Source organism: Chiloscyllium punctatum, chromosome 5, assembly GCF_047496795.1.
Source record: "Chiloscyllium punctatum isolate Juve2018m chromosome 5, sChiPun1.3, whole genome shotgun sequence".
NCBI classification, from domain to species: domain Eukaryota; kingdom Metazoa; phylum Chordata; class Chondrichthyes; order Orectolobiformes; family Hemiscylliidae; genus Chiloscyllium; species Chiloscyllium punctatum.
Window position 1 is genome coordinate 22,071,891 of NC_092743.1, and position 24,492 is coordinate 22,096,382.

The window sequence follows — 24,492 nt, forward strand, 5'->3', positions numbered from 1 at the left end:
CCTGTAACTAGTGAGTACCACAGGGATCAGTACTGAAGTCACAATTATTTACAATATATATTCATGACTTGGATGACAGAAATGAATGTTCTATCACTAGGTTTGCAGATGACACAAACTAAATGTGAAGTCAAGTGGTGAGGATGGCACAAAGTGTCTACAGAGTGAAAATACAGGACAAAAACTTGGCAGATGGACTATCATGTGGGATAGTGTGACGTAATGCACATTGGACAAAAAGAATAGCTGAGCATTATTTAAATGGAGAAAGACTGCAGAACGCTGCAGTACAGCGAGATGGCTGGGGGTGGGTGGGTGGGTTTCTCATGTATAAATCACAGAAGGTTAATCTATAAGGATAACAGGTCATAGGGAAGGCAAATAGAATGTTGGTCTTTATTTCAAAGGGAATAGTGTATAAGAATAGCGAAGTCTTGCTAAAACTAAAACAAAGGTTGTAGTTAAATCACATTTAGAATACTGGGAATATTTTTGGTACTTTTACCGAAATAAAGATATACTAACTTTGGCAGTAGACCAGAGAGTGTTCTTCAGGTTGATCCAGGGTTTGGAGGGATTGAGTAGGGTGAGCATGTATTCATTGGAGTTTAGAAGAATGAAAGATTAACTTTTTGAAATATATACCATTCTTAGGGTTCTGAAGAAGGGTCACTGGAACCAAAATGTTAACTCTGTTTTCTCTCCACAGTTGCTGCTGGACCTGATGGGTTTTTCTAGCAATTTCTGTTGTTGCTTCAGCATCTTCAGATCTTTATTTTTTTGTTTAAAATTCTTAGGGGAGTGACAGAGTAGATGCTGAGAGGTTTTTCTCCTTGTGGGAGAGTCTAGAACCCAATGTATATCATCTCTGACTAAGGGGGTGCCCAGTCAGGTTACTGATGGGTTGGAATTTCATCTCTCATTGGCTAGTGAGTCTGAAGGCTCCTTTTCCACAGAGGGCTGTAACACAGAGGTTGGGTGATTAAGTATATCCAAAGGTAACATGTTTTAATCAAGGGTCACGAGGAAAAGGCACAAAAGTGAGTTGAGGATGATAAGATCAGTTATGAACTAACTAAATGTCAGAGAACCTTGAGGGGCCAAATGGCCCACTTCTGCTCCTACTTCTTAAGGTCTTCTTATGATCTTCCACCCAGCATTACATGGGGTTTTGTTAAAGATTCGAGGGCAGAGCAGCCTCGATAAGCTGGATCCTTATTAATGAATCAAATAGACCTTTTAGGTCTCTTGTAGCACAGTGTTAATGTCCATATCTCTGAGCCAGACAATTCATGTTCACATTCCACTTGCTTCAGAAGTGTGCAATAACATTTCTTAACAAGTTGATTAGAAAACATCTGCAAGGAGTAAATGTGTCACAGGATCAATAGTGTCCTTTTACAACATTGCTTGTATTAAAGGAATTCCCAGACATTTAGATAGGCCTTTTATGTTAGGAGTATATAAAACTAATCAACTTAGGACTTGAGTGCAACATACAATAGAGTGCCGGAGCTAAGTGGACAGAAAAAAGATTTGTGCTGTTGCTTTTCACGTTTCTAGGATTGATCCATATTCTGCTACAGGCAAAGAATCTGGTTAATTGGTGAGTACCTAATAAATGATTATGGTTTATTTTATTACTCGAGTCCAAAGTCATATAGCAGTTGGTAGTGAGGTTCCATATAATAAATATATTAAAAAGGAACAAAATATACAATTGAATACTACTTTCTTCATTCATTAATGGAATGTGGGCGTTACTGGCTAGGCCAACATTTATTTCCCAGCCCCCAGTTGGCCTTAAAAAGATGGTGATGAGCTGTCTTCTTGAATGACTGAAGTTGATCCACAATACATTCAGGAGAAAATTCCAGAATTTTAATCCAGTGGCACTGAATGAATATTTCCAAGTCAGGATCATGAGTGGCTTAGATGGACACTTGCAGCTGTTGGTGTTTTCATCTATCTGCTGTCCTTGTCCTTCTAGATGGAAGTGTTTGTGAATAAGGTGCTGTCTAAGGAGCCTTGGTGAATTTCTGCAGAGCATTTTGCAGATGGTACACTGCTCTGACTGAGGATTAGGGTTGGAATAGGTGAATATTTGTAGATTTAGTGCCAATCAAGCAGGTTGCTCTGCCCTTGATGGTATCAGGCTTCTTGAGTGCTGTTGGAGCTGCACTAATCCAGGCAAATGGATTACACTCCTGACTTGTGCCTTGTGAATGATGGGCAGGCTTTGTGGAGTCTGGAGGTGAGTTATTCCTAGCCTCTGACCTGCTCTTGTCGCCACCATATTCACATGGCTAATGATTAACCAATAACTAAATAACTTAACTATAATTAAGTATTTATTTAGAGCACATTCTGGTTAGGATGTTAGGTGATGTGCCACAGTTACAGCATGGTTACCAGTTTAGCTCAGAGTAAACATGGGTCTGAGATAAATGTTGGATGTTTGAGCAGGTACAGCTCTGTCTTTGCGCTTGAGGCTGAACTAATGACACCATGATTCCTCAGTAAGGTGGAAGGTTACCTGGATTCTTTGTAACAGGAGGCAGTCATAGCTTGTTGGGTTGGATCATCTGATTTGGTTGATGTTCAGGTACAGGAGCGTGTGACTGTGAGTCCGTCAGGTAAGGGATCCAGAAGACAGGAGCGCAGGAGCCTCCGTCTTTCCAGCAGATTTGAGGTTCTTTCAAATTATCTGAATAAGAGTGAGGGCTGCAGGGCAGGATCTGCTAAGTGATCTTGGTGTCTTGGTTCAGAAAGAATGGGATCAAGAAGGATTGTGGTGATAACAGTATATCATATACTGAGAGGGATTGAAACCATTTTCAACAAAGTGCATGAGGTCAGAAAACCATGTTGCTTGTCTGGTGCTAGAGTTTGGGACATTTGCTCAGGGCTGGAACTGGAACCTATGGTGCAGACAGTTACGTTTGGTATGGATATAACATTGGTTGGCTAACTAAAACCAGAGTATAAGAGAAAATGGAAAATTTTCAGTTTGGCAAGGTGTAGTGAGTGGTTGGCCACAGGGATTGGTGCTGAGATTCAACTGTTTAGAATTTATATAAGTAACATAGATCACAAAATGGAAAGTTGGTTGACAAATTGCTGATGATACAAAGACAAGTCAGAAATTAAGTTGTGAAAAGGGCACAAGGAGACTACACAAAGATGTAGGTAGGTTAAGTGAGTAGACAAATATGGCAAATAGTATATGATGTGGAAAACTGTGAAATTGTCTTTTGACAGGAAAATAAAAAAATGCATCTTATCAAAATGGTGAGAGATAGAGTGATCTAAGTGTGCATGAATCACAAATGGGGCTTGCATAGCAATTAATAGGAAACATAATCGAATTTTACAAATTGTTGTAGGGGTAATTAAATACAGAATTAGGAAGGTTATGCTTTAGGTATATAGGGCACTGGTGATACCACATCTGGAGCACTGTGTTAATATTGGTCACCTTATTAAGGGAAGGATATAAACATTTTGGAGGCAGTTAAGAGAAGATTTACTAGACTAATACCTGGAATGGGCAGGTTGTCTTATGAGGATGGATTGGATATTTTAAATAGGGTGTGTAACTTGTTTCATTTTTTTGCAGAGAAATTGGATCAGTGAGGTTTCCCTTAACTTTGGAGCTGCAGTAAACATTCAAGACATGATTAGTTATGATTCCAGCTGATGTTATTAGTGGACAAGTTGGATCCAAGAATGCAGTCTAGGTCAATAAATCATATCTTTTATATGTTTACTTTTAACATGGTGGTCATTTACCGAAACTTTGGCTGATAATTTTCTGTACCATTAAAATAGTTGTTTATTACATAAAGAAAATTAAAATTAAAAAAAATTGAGCTATTTAAATAGAGAATGCAGTTTGAAAAATCTTAAAACACACAGCAAGTCAAAGTCTAATCTGTTCACCAATTCCATGACTTCTCAACAATTCAAAACCAAAGTAGTTATCCTTCTAGACAAATCTTTAGTTGACTTAACTGCTTCTCCCAGTTCTGTCTTGTGAACTGTGATGCGTTGGTCCATGAATACCACTAAGTATAGGACAGCTCAGGTAAAGCTGTTATTTTGGTGTAAAAGTTTTTTTCATGAAACTAAAAGTTGAAACTTTAGTTTACTAAGTGAACATTTTTTAATCACACACTCCTAGTCTATACGTTTCACAAGCTAAACTTTTAGACGAAGGTAACTGAGCTTTCCCTGCGCTGTCCTGTAGTCCTTTTCAGGACAGAAACGATATTTACTGCTAATCTCAATCAAGCTTTATCCAAAAGTGGCCAAAAGGTTTTCAATTTCTGATCTTTATGAAATCAACATTTGAATAAGCATTGAAAGGATTGATTAAGAATATATACTTAGTCATAAATCCCAAAGTGTCAACAAATTTCCATTTACACTCCAGGAAGTTTTCGGTTACCTGCTTTCTGATACATACTGGATTAAAACATAGTTCTGAAAGGACACTCTGACTTTGTTTATTTTTAAACCCTTCACCAGAGTAACCAACATTCATATGCCATTAGTTTGAAATCCAAACTCTAAAATTAATATTTTTATAATGTCACCCTTCAAAATATGATAAGAGGAAGGGACAGAAATTGCCCCCACCTTTTTTTCAACCCTCTCCTGTCTGATTTATGCTGATATAATAATCCATTTCTCAAGTTTATGTTGGTGAACCTCTTTCTTTTCTCCTTTCACCATCCAGTGTGAACAGTGTTCCTTCTGTCACTTAATCCTGGCATTTTCCACTCCTATACCAGTGCCTTTGATGTCTTCTGTATCCTCCTTTATTGATAGCATGGGTATGTGTCCACCCAAAGCTAGGAATGAATTTTTGATCATCAATAGACCACATATCACTGTGGCTCTCTCATCATACTGATGCTAATATTTCTCTCTACTGCCATTATTGTCACACTCCATGCCAGAAAGGTATCTTTATGCTTCTAATTCATTTGGGCATTCTAGCTTCTGCCTTCATGTTGGGTCTATTTCCAAATCCAATACAGATTCTCTCCACTGTTGGAATTTTACCTACACCCTCATGCTGGCACTGTCCCTAATCCTTCATTGCCTTTATCTTAAGGGTGAAATCTTATAGGGGCTTTGACAATGAGCGCTGCAAGAATTGTGTGAGAAGTTTGGAGAGGTCTTTCTAGATGTTGCAAGCAACTAATTGCATTTTCTAACTGAATTCCAGGCATGAAGAAGAGATTTCTGATTGGTGCGATGCCTATTTATGGGATTATTGCTTGTTGTCAGCTCAATTAACCCATTGATATGCAAGATCCTATTGTACCACCCTCATTGAGCAAATTAGATGCTGAGAATTCCCAACAAAGAAGTGTGAGCGGGTACCTGGTGATTCTTGCCCACTGCCTCTACTTCCAGACTTCCAATACCAGCGTTTCAGGGCGCCGTCCATTGGCAGTGACTGCATGCAAGCACATCCTTGGACCTTGACATCAGATTTGCCAGCATCATCAGATCAATAAGGAATATCTCTGACTCACTTGAACAATGCTGCTGCAATTCGAGGTGCATCAACAACTATGATTGCTTTCTGCTGTAAGGGCACAGTACATACAGGGGCAGACACACCGCTCACAGATTGAACAAGCTCTTCTCATGTCTGTCAGCTTTGTTTCTTACAGCTTACTTGCTTTAATTTACCTTTTTGTGCTTTGCTCCTTCATTCAGAGCTACCAGCCTTCTGCATAGACTTGCTATGCAGCACAGGCACAAAATCAGTAAGCTTATCATGGTCATCAGCAGCTCTCAGTTAAGTCAAGGGAGATGGCTTTCAATTAAGGATTCCAGGTCTCGTAAGTCAAATATAACTTCTGAAACCAGTCAGTCAGCTACTTGGAGTGATTGGATTCAGCACTGTGACAAGCTTAATGCAAAACCACCACACTTTCCATTTTGGCTGCTTTTGCCATTATATGATCTGTTTTCTTCTGGAATTATGGGAAGTGGGTATTAAGGGGAATGAAAGTTGGTTGCACAGCTGTTAGTGCTCATGCGGATGGGGGAAAATGATGACGTGTCCCAAGTGCATGAATAGGCAGTGCAGATGCCATGGAGGGTTAGCAGTACAGGGTTTTGAAGTGGGGTAGGGCATGAGCTTTGTTGGGATGAGGATTCAGTAGCAAAGATATAATGAAAGGTACCAGCGATAAATTGATGGTACTAACTGGCACTTACCCTGACAGAGCAGAAATGATCACTCCAGAATATTGAGATAGTTACGAACTCTTGCAGCTACAGAAATTAGGAGAATTACGCTAACATCAAACAAGAGGGCACCAAAGGGGGTGGTAAGTAATTAATGAGGCATTTTGGATGATAATATGAGAAAAATCGTTAGGTCATGATTTGAGAAATCTTCCATGAAACTTAATGAAATTGGAAAAAGGTAAGATTCAGCTCTTCTCTTGCTTGTACCTACTTCGAGAGTCTTATTGGTTCCTGATGATATTTTTGTTGCGAGATGTAATCAACAATATCTTACTTTTATATCGTGCCTTTACCAACTAAAATGTTCCAAGATGCTTCACCAACTCTTGTAAGAGTATACAAAATAAGATACAAATTATACAGTAGGATATTTGGCCCCTTAGGCCTGTTCTATTATTCAATAAGATCATGATCTGATTACACCCTCATCTCTACTTACCTAACTGTTCTGCATAATCCTTGACTTCCTAGGTGTGACTGAATTTTTAAAAATAAATAATCAATCTTTCTAATTTAGCACTGTTAAATTACACAGCTTCTAAAACTTGTTGGTGAAGAGAATTCCAAGCACTAATGACCCCGCAGAGAAGAAATCTTTACTCATCTCTGTCTTAGAGGCTCCTTATTTCGAAACTGTGCCCTCTCAATCTGGATCTACCCACCACAGAAAACATCCTCTTAGCATCTAACATGTCAGCCTCTTCAAAGTCCTATGTCTTCCAATAAAATTATCTTTCATTCTTCTGAACTGCAATAAGGTTGGTCTAATCTGCTCAACTTTTCTTCATAAAACAACCACAAATTTCAACATTAAAATATATAACAGGTTAGGAGATGTGACCAAATGCTTTTAAGCAAACATTTGATAGATTTTACTTGAGTGAGACATAGAGCAGAGAGAGTTTTGTGGAGAGAAATCCAGAGCTTAGCATCATGGCTGTGAATGGTGGACAGGAGAAACCAGATAAAATTCATGCAAGAGGTCAGAATTGGAGGATTGTAGGACTGCAGGACATAATAGAGATTGCGAGGGGCAAGGACACAGGAGGATTTGAATACAAAGATGAAAGTTTTAAAATCAAGTTTTTAATGCACCAGGAATCAAAGTAGATTGGCAAGAACAAGGTTGAAAGGTGAATGGGTCTCAGTGTGAGTTAACATATGGACAGCAGAGTTTTGGGTGAGCTCTAGTTTACAGTAGGTGGGTGTTTGACTATTGGATCATTGGAAAAGACAAATATGGCATTAACAAAATCATGTATGAGTGTTTTAGTATAAGATGGGCTGAAGTAGAGATGCAGACAGGCAGTAGAACTAAGTTGTCTAAGTGGAGAATGTGTAGAATCAGATAGGACAGCAATGTTGGGGGCTTCAACATCTTGCAATGGCCAGGGAGGTGGGTATACTCATTGACATGGAAATGGTGTTTGTAGCAGTGACTGCATGTTGGATTCAGTTTTTCCAATATTTAATAGATGGAACTTTTGCTACAATATTGATCACAGGTCACAGGCTGCTGTATGTTTGCAGGCTTCTGTTTTGATTAGGACCTAGCCTGTTAAACATTGAGATAATACCTTCTTTTGTGTCAAGTGACAATATCACCACTGCCTAAATGTTCACCCCAGACACTGTGGTTTACTGCTCTGCCTGCCAATTCTTAAATAGCTGTCTGAAATGTGATCACTCCAAAAATGGAGGTTAGCAGGAGAGCCTCCACTACCTCTGTATCCCCACCACGTTTTGAAAAATCCCAGCCAAGAAAATACATTTGTCAATTCCCACATAAGCTTCCTTTATAACACCAAAAATGAAAAGCTTTCTGTAATGATTGAAATGAAGTCAGCCAGGTGAACTTCATATTATATGAATTCCTTGATTGGGGTTGTTAATCTTGGCTAACAGATATAAACAGGAGTGTCAGAGGTTCTGTTGACTCTGAGAGCTGGCTCTAAGGAAGTTAGATCAGTGTCAAGGACTTTTCACATGGAGATAAAGGATGCCATGGAGATGTAATATCAGCTTCTGCAGTTATTTCACTTTCTTTCTATTTCATTACTAGATCATTTGATTGCTTCGATCTATTGTATTATTTTAGAGACAATTTCTGATGTTATGCTCAGCAAAAAAATTAAGATTCAACAGATGAATATCAATTCATTTAGTTTTGATGGCAGCAGAGGGTCAGGGCATGAGGAGAACTCTGTGTTTCCTTGCACAGCACTATGAGTTTAATAAAGAGATAAGGCCTTATCAAGATAAATAGAATGCAGCTCCAAAAATATAACACTTCTGTGTCAGTTAAGGTTACATGCTCAATTCCCTGAACAGTGTTAGAGTGATAGGAGTTTCAATTGTGAGAGGAACAGACAGGAGTATCTGTGGTCATGATCGAGACTCCTGGATGGCATGTTTCCTCCCGGGTGCCAGGGTCATGGATGTCTTGGGTCAAGTCTACAGGATTTTTAAGGGTGAGGGAAAGCAGCCAGAATCGTGGTATGCATTGGTACCAATGACATAGGTAGGGAAAGGGAGGACCTGAAAAGAGAATAAAGGAAGTAGGTTGGAAACTAGAAGGCAGGATGAGAAGAGTAGTAATCTCAGGATTGCTACCGGTGTCATGTGCTAGTGAGGCTAGGAATAGAGAGTGAGTGCAGATGAACATATGGCTACAGGGCTGGTGTATGAGGTAGGAGTTCAGATATGTGGATCAATGGGATACCTTTTGGGGAAGGTGGGACCTGTATAAGCAGGACGATTTGCACCTGATCTGGAGGGGTATCCATATCCTGGGTGGGAGGTTTGCTAGAGTTCTTTGGGAGGGTTTAAACAAGATTGGCAGGGGCCTGGGGTGTCTGTGAGGAGGGATAGGCACTTGATGCATGTGTGAAAGGTGCAGTCAGTGTGATGGGTTGAAATGTATCTATTTTAATGCAAGAAGTATCAGGAATAAGGGTAACAAACTCAGATCATGGATCAGTACTTGGAACTATGATGTTGTGGCCATTACAGATACTTGGATATCACAGGAGCAAGAATGATTGTTGGATGTTTCAGGGTTTTTCAAAAGGAATGGGGGAGTGGGAGGCTGGGGGCAGGTAAAAGAGGTGGAGAAGTGGCATTGCTAATCAGGGATGGTATCACAGCTGCAGAAAGGGAGATCAAGGAGGGTTTGTCTACAGAGTCAGTATGGGTGGAAGTCAGAAACAGGAAAGGAGCAGTCACTTTATTGGGAGTTTTCTACAGACCCCCACAGTTGCAACAGAGACACAGAGGAGTAGATTGGGAGGCAGATTTTGGAAAGGTGCAGACATAACAGGGCTGTTGTTATGGATAACTTTAACTTCCCTAATATTAATTGGAACCCACTTATTTCAAATAGTTTGGATGGAGCAGTTCTTGTCAGGTATGTCCAGGAAGGGTTCCTGATGCAGTATGTAGATAGTCTAACTAGAGGGGAGGCCATACTGGATTTAGTGCTTAGCAATGAAACAGGCCAGTTGTCAGATGTCTCGGTAAGAGAGCATTTCAGTGATAGTGATCACAACTCCCTGACCTTTGTTATACTCATGGAGAGGGATAGGAGCAGACAGTATGGGAAAGTATATAATTGGGGGAGGGGGGATTACAATGCTATTAGGCAGGAACTGGCATGCCTAAATTAGGAACAGATGTTCTCAGGGAAATGCATGACAGAAATGTGGAGGTTGTTTAGGGAGCACTTGTTGGTAGTGCTGGACAGGTTTGTCCCACTTAGGCAAAGAAGGGATGGTAGGTTGAAAGAACCTTGGGTGACAAGGGATGTGGAACATCTAGTCAAGAGGAAGAAGGAAGCTTATTTAAGGTTGAGGAGGCAAGGATCAGACAGGGCTTTAGAGGATTACAAGATAGCCAGGAAGTAACTGAAGAATGGACTTAGGAGAGCTAGAAGGGGGCATGAAAAAGCTTTAGCGGGGAGGATTAAGGAAAACACTAAAGTGTTGTACACTTATGTGAGAAACAAGAGGATGGCCAGAGTGAAGGTAAGGTTGATCAGGGATGTGGAGGGAACTTGCACTTTGAGTCAGAGGAAGTAGAGGCAGTACTTAATGAATACTTTAGTATTCACTACTGAGAGAGTCCTTGACATTTCTGAGGACAGCATGAAACAGAGTGTTATGCTAGAACGGGTTGATGTTATGAAGGAGGATGTGCTGAAAATCTTGAAAAACATGAAGATAGATAAATTCCCTGAGCCAGATGGGCTATACCCGAGGATACTACAGGATGCGAGGGAGGAGATTGTTGTGCCTTTTGGTGATGAACTTTGTACATGTTATTTCCTTGTTCAAGAAAGGGAATAGGGATAATCCTCAGAATTACAAACCAGTCAGTCTTACGTCTGTGGTGGGCAAAGAATTGGAGATGATTCTGAGAGACAAGATTTATGATTACTTGGAAAAACAGTTTGATTAAAGATAGTCAGGATGGTTTTGTGAGGGTCATTCCTCACAAACCTTATTAAGTTCTTTGATGTGACAAAAAAACATTGATGAAGGTAGAACAGTGGATGTGGTGTTCATGGATTTTAGTAAGGCATTTGATAAGGTTCCCCATGATAGGCTCATTCAGAAATTAACTGTCTGGAATCAGAATTGCCTAGCCTATAGAAGATGGTGGTAGATGGAAAGTATTCAGCCTGGAGCTCGGTGACCTGTGGTGCTCTGCAGAAATTGGTTCTGGAACCTCTGCTCTTGGTGATTTTTGTAAATGACTTGGATGAAGAAGTGAAAGGGTAGGTTAGTAAGTTTGCCGATGATGCAAAGGTTAGTGGAGTTGTGGATAATGTGGAGAGTTGCTGTAGGTTGCAACAGGACATTGACAGGATGTAGAACTGGGCTGACAAGTGGCAGATGGAATTCAACTTGGAAAAGTGTGAAGTCATTCACTTTGGAAGGTTGAATTTGAATGCAGAATATAGGCTTAAACGCAGGATTCTGATCAGTGTGGAGGAATAGAGGGATCTTGGGGTCCATGTCTCTCAAAGTTGCCACCCAAATTGGTAGGGTTGTTAAGAAGGCTTAAGATTTGTTGGCTTTCATTAGCAGGGGGATTGAGTTTATGCGGCAGCTCTATAGAGCTCTGGTTAGACCACACTTGGACTATTGTGTTCAGTTCTGGTCGCCTCATTACAGGAAAGATGTGAAAGCTTTAGATTGAGTGCAGAGGAGATTTACCAGGATGCTGCCTGATGCTTCCAGGAGGGCATTTCTTATGAAGAAAGGTTGAGAGAGTGAGGGTTTTTCTCATTGGAGCGAAGAAGGATGAGAGGTGACTTCATGGAGGTATACAAGATGTTGAGAGGCATAGACAGAGACTTTTTTCCCATGGCAGAAATGTCTATTACAAGGGGGCATAATTTTAAGGTAGAAAGGTTTAGGGGAGATGTCAGGTAGGTTCATTACTCAGGGAGGGGTGGGTACGTGGAATACACTGCCAGCAGTGGTAGTAGAGTCAGATGCATTAAGAAGATAGAAGATAATGAAGGGCTTGTACTGTGTTGTGCTGTTAGATGTTCTATGTTAACAGGTTCAATCCACATTTTTATCATGCAAAGGCAAGAGTGCATGAAATAAATCAAATTGACATTTATATTCAGAATCTTTAATTTATTTACAACCCCAAGACATTCCCGTAGAAGTTACACAGAGCTTCCCTCTCCACTTGTCACTTCAGTAGCAACTGATGATATCAGTTATGTTGATCCGATCCTTCTCAATGTCATCATCAAATTCCAGCTGGTGAGCCCGAAAGGATATTCTGACTAATAATTAAGCCAAAGTTATCTTCAGTAAATTTCTGTTAGCCGCAGTTTATTATTTGTTGGGTGCAATCACTCAAGTGGATTAGGAGCTTTACAATAGCATTATTATAAAACAAGTATGGTTAATATTTCATAAAGCATTCTTTTTAGTTTAAAATAATCAGTAAGTTTGAGGTTATGTGTTTATTATTCCCCTATCCTTTTCCTGGTTAATCTGAAAATTTGTGAGCATATTATCATATGAATACCTAATACAGGTTATTTCAATAAAAAAAACAGTAGATGCTGGGGATCTGAAACAAAAACAGAAATTGCTGGAGAAACTTATTAGGTCTGGCAGCGTCTGTGAGGAGAAAGTTAATGTTTTGAGTCCAGTGATTCTTCATCATAACAAACTATTTTCATTAAAATAACAGTGAGAGAACTGTGACTTATCAAATATTTATATGAAGAGATCATTAATTTCAGGCTAACAGACTTTTCTTATGTTTATGTCAGAACTTATTTACAAATGTCCACCTGTAGTTTCTATTGCTTTTATTTGATATCAATTTTGAAAGAATTAATCACATCAATGATTTTGACTGTATGGCAAAGTTTTGATTGTGTTGTGGTCAAAATCACTCTGGTCATAAAATTTCCAATATTAAACAATTCATAATGATAAAGCACTGTATTTTTGTCTTTCTGCACTTGTTTGATTAGTCCGTGATTGAATTAAAACAGTTATTGTGTACCTATGGGAATGACAGTGAGTTAATATTTTAAGACTTTGTTGGGACCTTTGGGTACTCAGGGTTCTGAATCTAAATATTTGCTGATCCATGTACAAGGCACCTGATGGTGGCCAATGAGATCCAAGACCTCAACAAAAGTGTCAGTGAGTGTAACACACCTCCGGTTGTTTCCCCACAGTTAATGATAGTTTCCTATCATTGCTACATCAGCCTATGCAATAAGGTGTGGCAAGGGACAGATGGTGGTGTCAACTAGGTGGTGGTGGGAGTGATTGTTGATAGATAAAACAAACACCAGAAGGCAAGGAGATGTCAGAAGAAAAGACACCCTGGTTGGAAGGACTCTGCGGGGAGAGCAAAATGGCAAGGATTGGACTGGATGAGAGGTGTGGCGTTTGAGTGGTTGGCAAAAGTGGAGGATGTGGTTTGGGAAGGGGAGAATGGTACAGGAAAGGGCAATTCATGTTGGTAAGAAATATGGAATGAAAGAGGAATGGGGATTTCTTGGGTTGAAGAATTGGCTTGGTGATGATATGAGATTACTGAAAGGAAGATGATGGATATAGCATGGGGGGGAGAAGAGTTTTGGAAGGATGAATTGACATTAGATGGGGGTTTAAAGACGTGCTGATAAAAAAAGATACTTAGCATAATTGTTTTCTGATTCTCTGCTGTTTAAATAATGGTCAGTACTTAATAGAAAATAGTATATAGTGTGTGTGTGATGTGATTGATTTATTGTTCTCATATGTACTGAGATACAATGAAAAGTGTTGTTTTAGGTGCTGTATAGGCAGATCATATCATACAAAATGCATCAGGGTAACAGAACACAGTGCAGAATACAATATAATAGAGAGAGAGAGAGATCAGAATTAACATTTGAAAGCTCCATTCAAAATTGTTCAATGTATTGTATTGAATTCACTAGATGCAAACACATCCTTACACTAGTACTGAAATGCATCTAATTTTAAAAAGAAATCAAAACTTTTAGCTGAATTTGGTGGGACTTTTGGGGACATGTTGGAGATGGGACATTAACTTCAACTGTAGAAATAGGGTTAAATAGATATGCAGATGAATCTCTGAGGTAAGCTGTGATGTATCTGTGACCTTAATTGTCATGTGAAAGAATTCTGCTTAAGTTGGAATTAGTGCAGCTCAGAGTGGTGAACTCTACGGCCTTGTCATCATACAATTAAACATTGTTTAAAAGAAACCTTGAAGTCTGGCCTGAGCTTGTATGAAGAAAACAGTTCTAAAACATGGTAACAGCAGTGGAAATAACATTCCGGGGGTGAAAGAGAAAAAGGAATCTGAAAACCATTCGGAAAATTGAGGAATCACAAGGGAAAAATCCTGAAAAGCTTTCCTGAAATAAGAAAGTAGAAGATGTACTCTGAAGGCAAAGCCTGTCCAAACCAGGTGAACAGTCCCTCCTTCTCCCACAGCCCTTTGATTCAATTGAAAGGTTGCAGCAGGCACATGGATAGGTGTTGCAGAAGACGTAGTTCCACATAGTCTGAGGTCAACATTCAAAGCAGCAACAGATCCAAGTCATTATTTTCTTATATATTGTTGACCACCTTGACAATACTATCCTTACTTGGCAAGGTGGTGATAAAACTTCAACAGGTCAGAGGCTAGGAATTCTGCAGCAAATAATTTATCTCTGGCCTCCCCAATGTTGTCTACCATCTATATTAAGTGGTGTTGATGGCATAATGGTAATGTCTCTGGACTAGTAATTCAGACCCTCAAAGCTAATGCAACCACTATTGATTCTCATTCCAACCCACGCAGTTTGCTAATGGCTTTTCTGGAAGGAAATCTGACATCCTTTCGATCTTTTGGCCTAGATGTCTCTCCGGGTCCACACAATGTATTGACTCTTAACTGTCCTCTGGGCAATAAATGTTGGCCTATTCAGTGACTCCCATATGCCATGAACAAATTCAAGAACAAGGCAGGAGTGTGATTGGATATGCTTCACTTTCCTGGATGAGTGCAGCTCCAACAACAGTCAAGAAGCTTGACACCTTCAAGCATCATCCATTTCATTGGCACCCACCCAAACCTCTATGTACATTGACAGCAATATGTACCGTCTACGAAATACATTGCATCAATTTACCAAAGCACCTCCTCGACCCATGATTCCTAGAAGGACCTGGGCAGCAGGAACACTACCACATGTAAATTCCCTTCAAAGCTACAGGGCATCCTGAATTGGAACTATATTGCTATTCTTTCTTTGGAATTGCCTTCCTAACAGTAGTATGGGTATGCTAAACATCCCAAGGACTACAGCAGTTGAAGAAGGCAGCCAGCACCACCTTCTGCAGGACAATAAATGTTGGCCTAGCCAGTGGCACCCCCAATAAATAAATAAATAATCAAACTGTTTATTTCAGTCAATTTTTTGTTATGTTTTTGATAAGGTGTTTTTAAAGGATATTGGCCAAAGACTGGCATATGGGGTTAGGGTCAAAGAGTGTAGTACTGAAAGAGCACAGCCGGTCAGGCAGCATTTGAGAAGCAGGAGAATTGATGTTTCGGGCATAAGCCCTTCATCAGGAATAAGGTTTGTGGGCCAAGGGGGCTGAGAGATAAATGGGAGGAAAGTGGGACTGGGGTGAAGGTAGCTGGGAAACTTATAGGTAGATGAAGATGGGGCTGAAAGTGATAGGTCAGAGAGGAGGGTGGAGCAGATAGATGGGAAGGAAGATGGACAGTTAGGACCGTTCAGGAGGGCGGTGCTGAGCTGGAAGGTTGAGACTGAGATAAGGTAGGGGGAGGAGAAATGGGGAAACTAGGGAAGTCCACATTGATCCTCTGTGGTTGGAGGGTCCCAAGGTGGAGGATGAGGCATTCTTTCTCCGGGCATCAGGTGGTTAGGATTTGGCGATGGAGGAGGCCCAGTACCAGCATGTCTTTGGTCGGGTGGGAGGGGAGTTAAAGTGTTCAGCCACAGGGCGGTGGGGTTGGTTGGTGCGTATGTCCCAGAGATGTTCCCTGAAACAATCTGCAAGTTGGTGTCCTGTCTCCCCAATGTAGAAGAGACCACATCTGTTGCAATGGATGCAGTAGATGACGTGTAGAGGTACAGGTAAATTTCTGACGGGTGTGGGAGGATCCTTTGGGGCTTTGGAAGGAGGTGAGACGGGAGGTGTAGGTGCAGGTTTTGTACCTCTTGTGATGGCAGGGATAGGTGGTGGTGGGGGGTGGGGTGGGGGGGAGGAATGGTGTGGACCTGATAAGGGAATGGTCTCACCGAAACACAGATAGGGGTGAGAAGGGAAATATATTTCTGTTGGTGGGGTCTGTTTGTAGGTGGCAGAAATGGTGGAGAATAATGCGGTGTAACCGAGGGTTGGGGGTGGAAGGTGAGGACCAGGGGTCCTTGGTTCTGTCCTTGTTGCATTGGGAGGGGTAAGGTTCAAGGCGGAGGTAATGCAAGTGGAGGAGATGTGCTGGAGGGCATTGTCGACCATGTGGGAAGGGAAATTGCGGTCTTTGAAGAAGGAAACCATCTGGGATGTTCTACGGTGGAATTAGTCCTCCATGCAGCAGATGTGATAGAGGCAGAGGAATTGGGAATAGCCACACACCAGCCATGATTTCATTGAGGGGCTGTGTAGCCTACTCCTGTTCCTATGTTCCGATGATTGTGAAGAAGTAGGTCAGCATTACATAGGGTTTGATCAGCTTCATGATAATCGTCCTCTCATAAGCAGATGAGCTTATTTCTTCAGAGACCCTTAACCTGAAGACACACCTGGAAATGAACTTGAAACTCTGGAACTATGGGGCACAGTTTCATCATTTCAGGGAGACAATCCTGCAGTATAGGAGCAAATTACTGCAGATTCTGGAATCAGTACTGAAAACAACAAATACTGTAGATCACAGCAGGTCAGACAGCATCCATGGAGAGAGAGCAAGATAATTTTTTGAGTCCAGATGATTCTTCACCAGTTCTGATGAAGAGTCATCTAGATTCAAAACATTAGTTTGCTTTGTCTCCATGAATGCTGTCTGACCTGCTGTGATCTGCAGTCTTTGTTGTTTTCAAACAGTCTTGGCAGTATTTGACTCCTTAGTCTTTGATATAACATATCAAGATTCCTTTGATACTTTTCCAGAACAGAATGAGCATAAGTGTTCAAGTGTTTAAGTGTCCAAAGTGTTAATGAAGAAACACTACATATGACTACTGAAGATATAATGGAAGTTACAGTACTTTGGGCGAGACAAGGTGATCACAACAATATTCAGTTTGAGCCTGATGAGATTGTGAATGATTACAGATAACCGCAAACTCTAAATGTGCAGGAATATCCTTCAGCAATAGTGAAGCATGAGAGTGATGCTCTGCTTTTGTATGTGATCCCACAAATATTTTTACCTTCACTTGGTATACCATCAGAAACAGTTGAACTTAATTTTATATCATCTTTTCATCCAGTATATTTTGTTGTACTTATAGATATAATCTCAAGGAAGTGAATAGCAATCAAGCACAGGAACCTGAGATCATTCTTCAGGTCAATATTAAATCCCTATGACTGTGCATACCGACATCAGCTGACTTATCACTGTTCAGAGATCAAATCTTCCTTGTCTGCATACTTCAGCCCTGCATGTATTACCATTGATCTGGAACTGAACTGTACCAGCGACATAAATAATCATGTTGCTGGAAAAGCGCAGCAGGTCAGGCAGTATCCAAGGAGCAGGAGAAACGACACATTTTTCAGCTCTGATCTCCAGCATCTGCAGTCCTCACTTTCTCCCATATAAATGGTAATCCCCAGGATGTTGCTAATGAATGGATTCAGCAACCGTAATGCCATTGAATGTCAAGAGGTGATGGTATCTCTTTTTGGAGATGGTTATTGCTTGGCACTTGTGTGATGTGAATGTTACTTACCACTTATCAGCCCAAGCCTGAATGTTGTCAGTTCTTCTCTCGACTGTGCTGTTCGAAAGGAGAGCTGTATTGTCTATTCCTGAGCGTAGCATCCATTGTTTTTCTAGGTTGGTTAACAGGTAGGTGAGCTTTTCATCTCCCAGTATGTGAAGTTATCATACAAGTGTAAACTAAAACAGAGGGATGTGAATTTCCTGATGCTGACTCAGTTATTGTGTTTCAAAGACTTTGGGAAAGACGATAATTTCATTGCAAATGGCTTCAGTTATTTCCTATGTGTTTCATGAAGCTTATCTCTAGCTCTGGTCAGATGGGCATGCAGTGTTCTGAGGTACATGTTTCTTTCGTTTCACAGTTAAAATTGAGTCCATTGACAGTCCAAGGTGTAACAATCAGATGATGGATGTTTAAATTTGATAGCCCATATTTCTACTATGTAACACCGCTAAAAGCTTAAAACCTCAGAAGAATGATTCTGTATAATGCTGTGTCAGTATGGGAGATTTGATCAGCCACAATAGGTCATTTTTGTGTTCTTTGCAAACGTGCACTTCAGTAATGGTAGTCATCAGCATTTTAAAAAAAAATGTTCTCACAGTGTAAGAACTATTCATCAGCTGATACAAACTGAATATGTAATGAATGTCCAAGATTATTGGACTACAACAAATGATGTGGAAATTCCTTTGTTGTTGAAAGCATGGCAGGTAAAAAAAAAGACAAAAAGAGAGAGTATTTAATGTACTCAGCATTAGAACTATTAAGATTAGATTAGATTAGATTAGATTACTTACAGTGTGGAAACAGGCCCTTCGGCCCAACAAGTCCACACCGCCCCGCCGAAGCGCAACCCACCCATACCCCTACATTTACCCCTTACCTAACACTACGGGCAATTTAGCATGGCCAATTCACCTGACCTGCACATCTTTGGACTGTGGGAGGAAACCGGAGCACCCGGAGGAAACCCACGCAGACACGGGGAGAACGTGCAAACTCCACAGTTAGTCACCTGAGGCGGGAATTGAACCCGGATCTCTGGCGCTGTGAGGCAGCAGTGCTAACCACTGTGCCACCGTGCCGCCCATTAAGTTATACAATACAATTCAATATGGCATAGGAACAGACCCTTCAGCCCATCAACTCTGCACCAATTTCTAATCCTTATTTAGACCCATTACTTATTGACCATGTGCGGTTTCTATCAGTCTGTTCGCCACCCACTCACATGTCTGTCAAGACACGCTTTAAATGTTGCTAACGTGCCTAATTCCACCACCTTCACTGGCAATGTGTTCTAGGCACCCCAATACCCTCTGTGTGAAACATGTTCCCCTCACTTCTCCCCTAAACTTTCCTCCTTTCGCCTTGAACCTCTTGTACTTGAGCTTTTCACTCTGGAAAAATGCCTCTGACTATCCACTCTATCTATGCCTCTTATAATTTTGTAGACCTCTATCAGGTTACCCCTCAGCCTCTGTCTTTCCAGTGAAAATAATCCAAGGTTATCCAACCTCTCCTCATAACTACAATCCTCCAAACCAGGCAAGCTGCATGCGCTCCACTTATATCTGAATTGGTAAGCATTTGACTCACACTTCATCTTTTGCACAGTGTTTTGGACGTTCTGAGATTGTGAAAGGTGCCATAAAAGTTATAGAGTCATAGAGGTATACAGCACAGAAACAGACCCTTTGGTCTAAATAGTCCATGCAAACCTGATATCCTAACCTAATCCAGTCCCATTTGCCAGCATCTGGCCCATATCCCTTTTAATCTTTCCTATTCATATACCTCTCAAGATGCCTTTTAAATGCTGTAATTGTACCAGCCTCCACCACTTTCTCTGGCAGTTCATTCATTACACGCATTACCCTTTGCATGAAAATGTTGCCCCTTAGGTCCCTTTAACTTTTTTCCCCTCTCACCCTGAACCTATGCCCCACCCCAGGGAAAAGGCCTTGTCTATTTATCCTATCCATGCTCCTCATGATTTTATAAACCTCTGTTTGTAACATGTTGTTAATATTGCTGGACTAGCAATCCGGGGCCCAGCCTGATGTTGTTGAGTTTATATCTCACTATGGCACCTAGAAAATTTAAATTCAGTTAATTAATGAAATCTAGAATTGAACACTAAATTTAAGTAATGATCGCCAAGAAACTGATGAATTGTCAAAAAAAATACATCTGGTATTATGCTTAACCTTGTCAACCCATGTGATTTTAGTCCCATAGTGATGTGATTAGCTGTAAACTGCCCTCTGAAACTACCTAGCAAGTTCAGTCAAAATCACCTCAGAAAAGTTGAGAAAAAAAACAAATGGACTGCTGAGCTTTGACCTAGACACTGGAAAATACAGGGTCCAGATTATCCTTCAAAGTCCTCTGGGAGATTGTGCCATAGCAATTACTTTGTACTTGCATCAACTGTCTTGGACTCCTCCATCAACATCTTTGGGTTTAAGTAGGCCAAAATCAGTGATAGCCCTGAAAGGCTGTGATAAATTTATAATCCAGCAAAAGAAGGACGAAAATGATAATCAAGACAGAAAATAAATTACAAGGGCAACCTCATGAGGAATATAAAAACTGATAAGAGTTTCTTTAAATGTATAAATATATTCACAATTGTCATCTCTTTTCCTAAGCTTGCAGCCCCAAACCTGATGAATAGACTCCTGAGTCTCCTTCCTGTGTCAGCAGTCTCCCTTGTGTCCTTAGTTTCTGTGGACTATGGCCTACCCCTTGAACAACCTAAGCAGACACCCTGGGTGAGAAGTGCTCAACTCCAAGTGGAAATTAAGTCACTGGAAGTCAGCAGCAAAATCTATGTCCAGGCTGGAGTCATTTCTGGCACAAAGGAAGATGTTTATAGTTTTAGAGGTCTGTTATCTCAGTTCTATAACATCCCTGCAGGAGTTCCTCAGGGTAGTGTCCTAGGCCCAAACACCTTCTCCTGCTTCATAAATGATCTTCCCTCCATCATAAGGTCTGAAATGGATTGTTCGTTAATGACTGTACCCTGTACAAAATTCCGAACTATGTCAACTCCTTAAACACTGAAACTTTTCATGCTCAAATGGAGGAGACAAGTTGCAAGTAATATTTGTCCAAGTAATATTTGACCTACTCCAACAATCTAACCATTGCTCTATGATGTTAAATGTCATTTGCATCATTGAATCTCCCACTATCCAAATCATGAGTTACCACTGACCAAAAACTGAACTAGATGAACCATATAAATACTGTGGCTGCAAGAGCAGGTCAGAAACTAGGTGTCCTGCAGCAAGTAACCCACCTCCTGACTCCCCAAAACTTGTCAACTGTCTGCAAGGTACAAGTCAGGAGTGTATGAGAATACTTTCCACTTGTCTGGATGAGTGCAGCTTGAACAACATTCAAGAATCTTGACACCCTCTGAAACAAGGCAGCCCACTGAAATGGCAACACATCCATAAGCATTCACTTCCTCCACTATCAATGCATAAGATAGCAATAGATAATGTTTCATCTGCAAAATGTTTTGGAGAAATTCATTTAGGTTCTTTAGGCAGCACTTTCTAAACACATGACCACTACCATCTAGAAGGACAAGGGCAGCAGATACATGGGAACACTACCACCTGCATTTCCCCTCCAAGCTACTCACCAATTGAAAATATATTGCCATTCCTGCAGAGGTTCTGGGTCAAAATCCTGGAATTCCCTCCCTAACAGCATTGTTAATCTACTTACAGCACATGGACTACAGCAGTTCAAGAAGGCATACAGTCATATAGCCCATCAAATCTGCACTGACTTGTGCACACTAATCCCACTTTCCAGCTATTGGCCCATAGCCTTGAATGTTGACATTTAAGTGTTTGTCTATGATCTTTTCAAAGGTGTGAGATTTCCTTCCTCAACTATCTTCCCCAAGCAGTGTATTCCAGATTCCAACCACCCTCTGGTGAAGGGTTGTTTCCTCAAATTGCTTTTAAACCTTCTGTTCTTCACCTTACAATTTTGCCTCCTCATTATTGATTCTTCAATTAAGGGGAGCAGATTAGATGTTTCCTATCCACTTTGTTCATGCCCCTTATAGTGTAATACACCTCAATGAGGTCACCCTTCAGCCTTTTCTACTCTAAAGAAAACAACCTGAACATTTCTAGTCTGTCTTCATTTGTAAAATGAACTAATCCAGACAACATTTTTTGTCAGTCTCCCATGTTGTATCTTGTCAAAGGCTTTGCTGAAATCCATAGACACGACATCAACTGCATTACTCTCATTTACACACCTGATCACCTCATTGAAACATTAAATCAAATTTGTCAGAAATGACCTCCCTCTGACAAACCCATAGGAATTATTCCAAATCAAACCTTGCCTCATTAAATGGGTGATTAATTTCTCCTAGTTTTTCCTAGAATTCTCCTAGAATTTTCTCACGAGTTTCCCTACCACTGATGTGACACCAATTTGTAATTCCCTGGTTTATCTCTACCACCCTTCTTGTAAAGAAGAACCACATTCGCTGTCTTTTTTTAGATTAGGTTGCCTACAGTATGGAAACAGGTCCTTCAGCCCAACAGGTCCATACTGATCCTCCAAAGAGTAACCCACCCAGACCCATTCCCCTACTCTACTCTTATCCCTGACTAATGCACCTAACACTATGGGACAATTTAGCATGGCCAATTCACCTGATCTGTACATCTTTGGATTGTGGGAGAAAACTGGAGCACCCGGAGGAAACCCACACAGACATGGAAAGCATATGCAAACTCCACACAGACAGTTGCCCGAGGCAGGAATCGAACCTGGGTCCCTGGCACTGTGAGGCACCAGTGCTAACCACTGAGTCAACATGTTGCCTGTCATCTGGCACCTCCCCTGTGGCCACAAAGGAAGGAAAAATTTGGGCAGAGGCCCTTTAATTTCCTCCCTTGTCCCCTCAAAAACCCGAGAAAATCCCCATCTGAACCTGGGGATTTGTCCACCTTTAAACCCACAAAATCTCCTTACTCCCTTTGTCAATCTGCTAAAGAACATCCCAATCTCTTTTCCCAAATTCTATACCTACATATTCCTTCTCCCTAGTGAAGGCTGATGTGAACAACTCACTTAACACCCTGCCAGTATCCACTGGTTCCATGCACAGAATGCCCCCTTAGCCCATAATTTGTCCTACTCTTTCTGTGGTTATCCTCTTTCTCTTAATATACTTATAAGATATTTTGACATTATCTGTAACTTTACCCACCTAACTTCTAGAGTATGTTCCTCATCCTTTATTTCTCAACCAGCAGAAATAGTTTCTTCCAATTTATCTTGTATTTTCTCCTTAAGTTTTGAATACATAGAGCAAATAACTCACCCCTTTAGATGCCAGTATTCATAAATTACAAAAATAGAATATCATTTGCTTTGCATTTCTATGGTATTTATGTTCATTCTATTTTTGTTGTGGTTCAGGGAAAAAATTAAGGTATTCCATTATTCCTCTGAATGGTTCAAAGGGATCAGGTATACAAATCAGCTGTTGTGATTCTATGCTCACTATCATTAAAGCACACATATCTAGTCTAATATCACAATGAATAGCCAGATTATGCAAAACACAGCACATGATGGACATTTAAGATAATGAATTGCTGTGAGGTGAAGGGCTAGACTTTAGGACATTCCATTCAGTTTAGGCATTAAATGCAGTGTTTTTGCAGATCATTGGTATTATTAATCATGGGCTATATGATCAACTCTTTGGATTTGTGTTCTTCTTGTCATTCACTTAACAGTGTCATTTCCATATGATTTACTTTCATATTAATGATAATCTATAAAAAAAAGCCATACAGTCTATTAGCTCCCTTGATTGGAGGAAACAGTTTAGAATGAATTGCTCAAAAATAACTCTGGAAAAAAACAGAAATTGCTATTAGCAACATCTATGGAGGGAGTTATCATTTTGAGTCCAGTGATTTTTCATCTAAGTAACTGGTAGTCTGCTGCTACCTATTCATGTTCTTCCATTTCCAGTTGTTCCTGTCAGGAACCGTGTATATCATCTAGTGATTTGATGGATTTGGACTGATATTTGGGAGTCTGAGGAGTTGTGATGCCAGTTTTGTGACTGCTTCTGGGAAGAACCTTATGGCTCTTCTGCTTAGTATGTAGAGGCAGAAAGGTTCTATGATTAGGAAAAGGAACTCAGAATTATTTAGCAAGTAGCTGCCTTGGGCAAGCAGCTGACCTACATGGTGCTCCACTCATTGTCAGTTTGTGTGTTCGTGCTTGAATGAGGAAGTGCTTTTCCCATATAGAGTCAGAACATGAACAGGTCTTCCTGTTTACAACAAGTAGGGTAAGCCTGTGAGTAGTCACAAGAAACATTTTGATTTCGGTTTTCTCCCAGCTATTATGTACAAGCCTATGCTACAATAATAAAAACAGCATTAGGGAAGATACAAATCTTGGCTGACATCTGTTTAATGCCTTGAAGTGAATTGCTACAGGATATTAAAAAGATACATGAAAAAAATTTGAAATTGTTAGTAGCATTTTTTGAGTTTGTGCTATAGAAAATATAAGGAGATGTTGGAAAAGGTAGAGTCAACGTTACGGACCAATGGATGGAATTTGTGGACAGTCTGACAAGAACACAATTCTTGACCATCTCTAATTGCTTTGAGAATATTTTCTCATCCTACGTGTTATTTGGTTTGTTAGACGGTTTTAGAGAGTTTCCA

At 40.5% G+C, this 24,492-nt stretch overlaps 1 long non-coding RNA gene across 1 annotated transcript; it reads left to right on the forward strand.

Moving 5' to 3' along the window:
- Positions 1-357: 357 nt before the first annotated feature.
- On the forward strand, positions 358-12,702 carry LOC140476945 (uncharacterized). Its single transcript, XR_011960630.1, has 3 exons — positions 358-1,606; positions 3,620-3,740; positions 5,237-12,702. It is a non-coding gene; the product is annotated as an uncharacterized lncRNA (long non-coding RNA).
- The last annotated feature ends 11,790 nt before the right edge of the window (positions 12,703-24,492 follow it).